Here is a 7134-nt window from a genome sequence, read left to right as displayed (position 1 = left end):
GTAACGATCTCCGGTTTTTAACGCCCGTCCTCTTTGTATAATATATATATATATATATACACGTGTTATGTATAATATATCTCCCGTAGCCGTTTCTCTCTTCTCGACGATTCCAGCGGTTCCTTGTTTTCGCCTGTTATTGCTGGCACAGAGATCGAACACGCGACATGTATATAACATATCGGTTTCTTTGCTCTGTACCAACGACGAAAACGCACGGGAACTCACGCAAGTGGAAAAGCGAGCGCGAGACGTACACAACGGGGTGAATTTATTACTCGGGGACTGGACGACCGGCGATACGTTAGGATGCGCGGTCCAGCGATAGACGACGAAGAGACATGGGATGACCAACGATCTCTTTTTCTCTAATACTCGGAGCGCCGAATCGCCTTAAAGCAAAAAAAAATCACACGCGCGTACGTCGTACGTACGGCGCGTGTATACCTCGTCTCTAATCAAGTTTCGTTAGTCTTTCTCGAGCCTCGCCAAAGAGGATCGTTCTCTTCCTCTGCGCGATCTCTCCGTGCCAATGTCAGAGATTATTCTCTTTCGCACGACGACGAAAACGACTATTTTCGACGATCCGAACAACTTTGTAACGGACTCACATGCACATCTTAAAATCGAGTACAGAAACGTTGCGCAACACCGTGAGCTTTTCTCTTCTTCGTCACCCTTAAATATAGCCGATCGTAGACGCACGCTAGATCGTAACACACTTTTCGTTGATTTCCGACGAACGTGGCTTTGGGCCAGGCGCGCGGGCAGAGAGATACGCGACCGACGGGGAAAAATTCGTCCCGATACATGTACGCGTACTCTCCGATCTCCGCGCAACGCTGGGGATCATCTCCCTAAGTCATCAGCGTTCGAAGAAATCTCGTGTGTCCGTTCCCGGATCTACGGCTTTCTCTGGGTTCGCGAAGAACAGAAAAAAGCACAGAGGATGAAAAACGCAACGACGACCCATCGATGCGACGGTCCTCGTTGTCTTCTCGTCGCGCCTGCAGAATACATCTCTGCCGCACGAACAGACGGAGTGGGTATTCGATCCCTGGGGCTGTACGAGTAAAAACATCTTGATGAAAAGACGGTTGTGTTTCTTTAAGGCACACAGTTTTTCGTTACGCCACCAAGTTTAGGTTTAGGTTTTAATATCTTGGTTCTCTTTTCTCTCCTCTCTCGACTGACTTTGTTCAAAAATATTTTTGCTTTCTCTCAGTCTCGCCAAAAATTCATTTAAGACGACGTCGGGGGCGCGGTCATTCGTGCTTATCGAAGACTAACAAAACGTAGCAGAGGCTGATACAAAAAGAAAAAAAAAATCGGCCACGAAGAAAACTCGCTCTGTGTATCTCGATAACCGCGTCGACGACGACGGTTCTCTCCGCGCTCTTTTAATTCGTATCCTTCTTCTTGCGCTTCGTCCGACTCAGAAACGTTCGTAAAACACGAACGACGGCGGGTTGTCAAGCCAAGAAGGGACAGAGAAGAGACGGAGGTAGTTTTGCGAGTCTCCCGTGAACGCGATAGATTTTTCATATATATTTGTATCGAGAGCATGCGTACGCCGGTCTCCACACGATCCAGCGACGAACGCCGACGAACGTCCAACAATCGCTCGTACGTCGCGTACGAGCCCTCGACCGCTCTTTAATTCGTATTCTTTTGCTTGGCGCTCGTCCTCCGACTCAGAAACGTTCGTTTAAAGATAAAACGAACGACGGCGGGCTGTCGACGAGGCAAGAAAGAACAGAGAGATACGGACCGAGAGCAACGATACGCAACGCAAGCAGTCTTAGGTTTACGTGAGCAACCCTCAGCCAGGCGTGGTCCAGGAATTGTATCCGTGGACCGCAATGTGCGTTCGAAATGTCGATGTTCATGTGTCCTGCAGTTCACACGTTGACGCGCAATTAGCTGCGTTCTTCATCGACCCACGAGCCAAGTGATCCACCGTTCAGGGTAATCGTTTATGCATGGATTTTTGTTTGTGTACTCAGGTTTTTGTACTCTTATTCTCGGTTCGAAAGAAGCCGATATCCGACAAACGTCCGACCAACGGGAATCGAACGCGCGGAAGTCGCCATATGATTGACGACACGAAAATACGTTCGAAAACGAAATCGGACGGACTGCGCGACGACACACGCAGCCCGCCGACCGGGCGTAAAGTGCATTATAATATATAACAACCAACGAGATCGAAGCTCCGTTCGTCAGGAAACGACGGGGATATAACACCCGATTCTGAATCCTCTGTACAGCACACGATCTCGCGAAGAAAGCGCACGGTGGCTAGCCCATGATATATATATATGTTCGTTCCTCTCGTCCAGTTATTCGAAGCAAACAGCCGATATGCATCTCCATCGTTCGGGTAAAAAAAAATCGATGGGACGCGCACGGTCGTAGTCTTCCTCGCGCGGTCGTTTTCTTCCCGATAGCCAGAAGCAGAGTTTGAAAAACTCTAGCGACGGAACGAGGCATTAGACTCTCGACAACGAGGATACAGACACGGCCGGCGGTCCCCTCTGAATCGACTTCGGTGGTTCAGGTAAAAATAAAAAAAATCGATGGGACGCGCACGGTCGTCCTTCCTCTTCCTCGCGCGCGGTCTATTCTTCCCGATAGCCAGAAGCAGAGTTTGAAAAACTCTAGCGACGGAACGAGGCATTAGACTCGCGACAACGAAGATAGAGAGACGGCCGGCGGTCCCCTCTGAATCCACTTTGGTCGCTCAGGTAAAAATAAAAAAAAATTCGAAAGGGACGCGCACGGTCGTCCTTCCTCTTCCTCGCGCGGTCTTTTCTTCCCGATAGCCAGAAGCAGAGTTTGAAAAACTCTAGCGACGGAACGAGGCATTAGACTCTCGACAACGAGGATAGAGAGACGGCCGGCGGTCCCCTCCGAACGGATGGCGACAACGACGACTAAAGCGCGAAAAATCGCGACGAAAAGGAACGCATCTCCGTTCAGGTGTATGTGTGTGCGTGCGTTTAAAAAAAATTCGATGGGACTCGCAGCCATCGGCCTCGCGCGGTCGTTTCTTCCCGATAGCCAGAAGCAGAGTTTGAAAAACTCTAGCGACGGAACGAGGCATATGACTCACGACAACGAGGATATGGACAGGCGGTCCCCTCTGAACGGGTCGACGAGACGATGGTAAAAGAGACGAACCGGACGAAACTTCCGTCGATCAGGTAAAAATAAAAAAAAAATTCGATGGGACGCGCACGGTCGTCGTCGTCGTCTTCCTCGCGCGGTCGTTTCTTCCCGATAGCCAGAAGCAGAGTTTGAAAAACTCTAGCGACGGAACGAGGCATATGACTCACGACAACGAGGATAGAGAGACGGCCGGCGGTCCCCTCTGAATCGACTTCGGTGGTTCAGGTAAAAATAAAAAAAATCGATGGGACGCGCACGGTCGTCGTTCCTCTTCCTCGCGCGCGGTCTATTCTTCCCGATAGCCAGAAGCAGAGTTTGAAAAACTCTAGCGACGGAACGAGGCATTAGACTCGCGAGGATAGAGAGACGGCCGGCGGTCCCCCTCCGAACCAACTTCGTCTAGTTAAGAATCGTTATACTCTTTACCATCACTCGCACTGGTATATATCTTTTCGGGCCAACATCCACGCAATGCGTTTTCGTTCTAGGTTACCCGATCCACGAGTACGAACGTACAACGTGGTTTCGTTTTGTCGAACATCGTATATCGTTCGCCGTTGAAACGAACGACAACGAAACGACATAGGAAGAACGAACGCCCTTTGGGTAGGAAGCACGTTTCGAGGAACGACGAGAGTTTGGAGAGACGCGCGAGATAGCTGGAGACGCGCAGATATAGGTATCCATGGATCTTCGAAGAGAACCTTCGAAGATATATAATTCGGTATCCTATTTTTCTGCGGCTCGCTATTCGCGTTCTTTCGCTCTCGTCGACGACTCGTTATAGACGCTTCGTTCGATCCCAAAGAGCAGTCTTCCTTATGTCCCCGTTGCTAGGAGGTGAGGCCTACGCAACGCAACTACGAAATATAGAAGAGGTGTGAGCAGTGATCTCTCCGACACGAGGCACTTTAGAGATTTTAGTTTATATATTATATTGTTCGTTCGTTGGATTTCCACGATGCAAATACGAAATACGAGATCGTGACGGCGGGTCTTTCTGTGTACGACCTCACGCAGGCGCCTCGATCGCATTTCTCATTACACGTGGTTTCCACTGTAACTTTTAGTTTTTTCGATATGTGTTCAGCTCAAGTTCCCTCACATATCGTTATTATTATTATTATTATTATTATTAATAGTAGCGGTTTCGTGTTATAGGATTCGGAGACGGCGGGTCTTTCTGTGTACGACCTCACGCAAGCGCCTCGAGAATCTTTTTAAGTTTTCCGTGTGTTATATTATTCGGAGACGGCGGGTCTTTCTGTTTACGACCTCACGCAGGCGCCTCGAGAATATTTTTAAGTTTTTCGTTTGTTATAATATTATTCGGAGACGGCGGGTCTTTCTGTGTACGACCTCACGCAGGCGCCTCGAATTATTCGTGTAAAAGTATATCTCTTCATCCCGATGATCGAGAGAGAGTGCCACACTCTTCGTATAGTTTCGTAACTGGAGCGTCTCCCACCTCCTTATTGTAAAAAATTTGGCTTTTGTCAAAGTATATAGCTTGTTAATACGTCGTATATACTTTGTGTCGATATAGGAGGAGTACGGCTCCTTACCGACGATATTATATATATTTTATTATACAGTGTTCAAGTCAAATATATTCTTTGTGTTTTTGTATTTTTCGTTAATGATCCTTCCGCAGGTTCACCTACGGAAACCTTGTTACGACTTTTACTTCCTCTAAATGATCAAGTTTGGTCATCTTCCCGGTAACATCGGCAATGCTTATCACATTGGCCGCGCACCAGTCCGAAGACCTCACTAAATCATTCAATCGGTAGTAGCGACGGGCGGTGTGTACAAAGGGCAGGGGACGTAATCAACGCGAGCTTATGACTCGCGCTTACTGGGAATTCCTCGTTCATGGGGAATAATTGCAAGCCCCAATCCCTAGCACGAAGGAGGTTCAGCGGGTTACCCGGGCCTTTCGGCCAGGGAAAACACGCTGATTCCTTCAGTGTAGCGCGCGTGCGGCCCAGAACATCTAAGGGCATCACAGACCTGTTATTGCTCAATCTCGTGCGGCTAGAAGCCGCCTGTTCCTCTAAGAAGATTTGTTTGTACGTTGGTAGTAAAAACCCGCCGACCGAAGCCGGGGGCCTTCGAGATACCATAATTTACGTCTATTTAGCAGGCTAGAGTCTCGTTCGTTATCGGAATTAACCAGACAAATCGCTCCACCAACTAAGAACGGCCATGCACCACCACCCACCGAATCAAGAAAGAGCTATCAATCTGTCAATCCTTCCGGTGTCCGGGCCTGGTGAGGTTTCCCGTGTTGAGTCAAATTAAGCCGCAGGCTCCACTCCTGGTGGTGCCCTTCCGTCAATTCCTTTAAGTTTCAGCTTTGCAACCATACTTCCCCCGGAACCCAAAAGCTTTGGTTTCCCGGAAGCTGCCCGCCGAGTCATCGGAGGAACTTCGGCGGATCGCTGGCTGGCATCGTTTATGGTTAGAACTAGGGCGGTATCTGATCGCCTTCGAACCTCTAACTTTCGTTCTTGATTAATGAAAACATTTTTGGCAAATGCTTTCGCTTCTGTCCCGTCTTGCGACGATCCAAGAATTTCACCTCTAACGTCGCAATACGAATGCCCCCATCTGTCCCTATTAATCATTACCTCGGGGCTCCGAAAACCAACAAAATAGAACCGAGGTCCTATTCCATTATTCCATGCACACAGTATTCAGGCGAAGGTAGCCTGCTTTAAGCACTCTAATTTGTTCAAAGTAAACGTATCGGCCCACCTCGACACTCAGTGAAGAGCACCGCGATGGGATATTAGTTGGACCGCCCCGCGAGGAGCTAAGCCCACCGATAGGACGTACCACATAATGCCAGTTAAACACCGCGAGCGGTGAACCGACACTGTGACACACAGATTCAACTACGAGCTTTTTAACCGCAACAACTTTAATATACGCTATTGGAGCTGGAATTACCGCGGCTGCTGGCACCAGACTTGCCCTCCAATTGGTCCTCGTTAAAGGATTTAAAGTGTACTCATTCCGATTACGGGGCCTCGGATGAGTCCCGTATCGTTATTTTTCGTCACTACCTCCCCGTGCCGGGAGTGGGTAATTTGCGCGCCTGCTGCCTTCCTTGGATGTGGTAGCTGTTTCTCAGGCTCCCTCTCCGGAATCGAACCCTGATTCCCCGTTACCCGTTACAACCATGGTAGGCGCAGAACCTACCATCGACAGTTGATAAGGGCAGACATTTGAAAGATGCGTCGCCGGTGCTAGATGACCATGCGATCAGCACAAAGTTATTCAGAGTCACCAAAACAAACGATGGACGAACGGACGAGCCATCCGCCACCGATTGGTTTTGATCTAATAAAAGCATTCGTACCATCTCTGGTACGAATCTGTTTGCATGTATTAGCTCTAGAATTACCACAGTTATCCAAGTAAGTTTAAGTATGATCTAAGAAACCATAACTGATTTAATGAGCCATTCGCGGTTTCACCTTAATGCGGCATGTACTGAGACATGCATGGCTTAATCTTTGAGACAAGCATATGACTACTGGCAGGATCAACCAGGGGAACTTTGTATTTTATATATATATTATATATTAGAGTCAAAAGACTCTCTTTTTAAAATAGCCTCAGAGTGTCGTAGGTGGGTCCGTAACACCGTACGACGAGACTTTTCGTTCTTAGTGAACGTTCGACGACACCCTTTTAATTCCCGTTGTAACGTCGAACGCCACTACTCTCTCTCATTTCGCCACTCTCTCTTTACTTTCTTTCGTTCGTTTGATTGTTTGTGTGGAATATTTTAAGATCATTCTGTTCATAGGATCATTCTGTAAGAATGGTTTGTTGGTTGAACGAATATGCCTTAGCGGTAAAAAGCACGTAAACTGCATGCTGAACGTACCGTCCTCGTAAGAAACATATTCGTTCGTTCTTTTGATATTCTCCAATCAGAAAGAACGCACT

General features: G+C 48.2%; 2 non-coding genes across 2 annotated transcripts; both read right to left on the bottom strand.

The window, feature by feature from the left end:
• Window positions 1–1816: 1816 nt before the first annotated feature.
• On the bottom strand, window positions 1817–1971 carry LOC139997757 (5.8S ribosomal RNA). The gene has a single exon (XR_011803093.1). It is a non-coding gene; the product is annotated as a 5.8S ribosomal RNA (ribosomal RNA).
• A 2837-nt stretch (window positions 1972–4808) lies between these two features.
• On the bottom strand, window positions 4809–6735 carry LOC139997758 (small subunit ribosomal RNA). Its single transcript, XR_011803094.1, has one exon. It is a non-coding gene; the product is annotated as a small subunit ribosomal RNA (ribosomal RNA).
• Window positions 6736–7134: the final 399 nt, after the last annotated feature.

The sequence above is a fragment of the Bombus fervidus genome, unplaced genomic scaffold (genome assembly GCF_041682495.2).
Source record: "Bombus fervidus isolate BK054 unplaced genomic scaffold, iyBomFerv1 scaffold0171, whole genome shotgun sequence".
Lineage (NCBI taxonomy): Eukaryota > Metazoa > Arthropoda > Insecta > Hymenoptera > Apidae > Bombus > Bombus fervidus.
The sequence above is the reverse complement of the archived record's forward strand: the minus strand, read 5'-3'. Positions and strand labels throughout refer to the sequence as shown.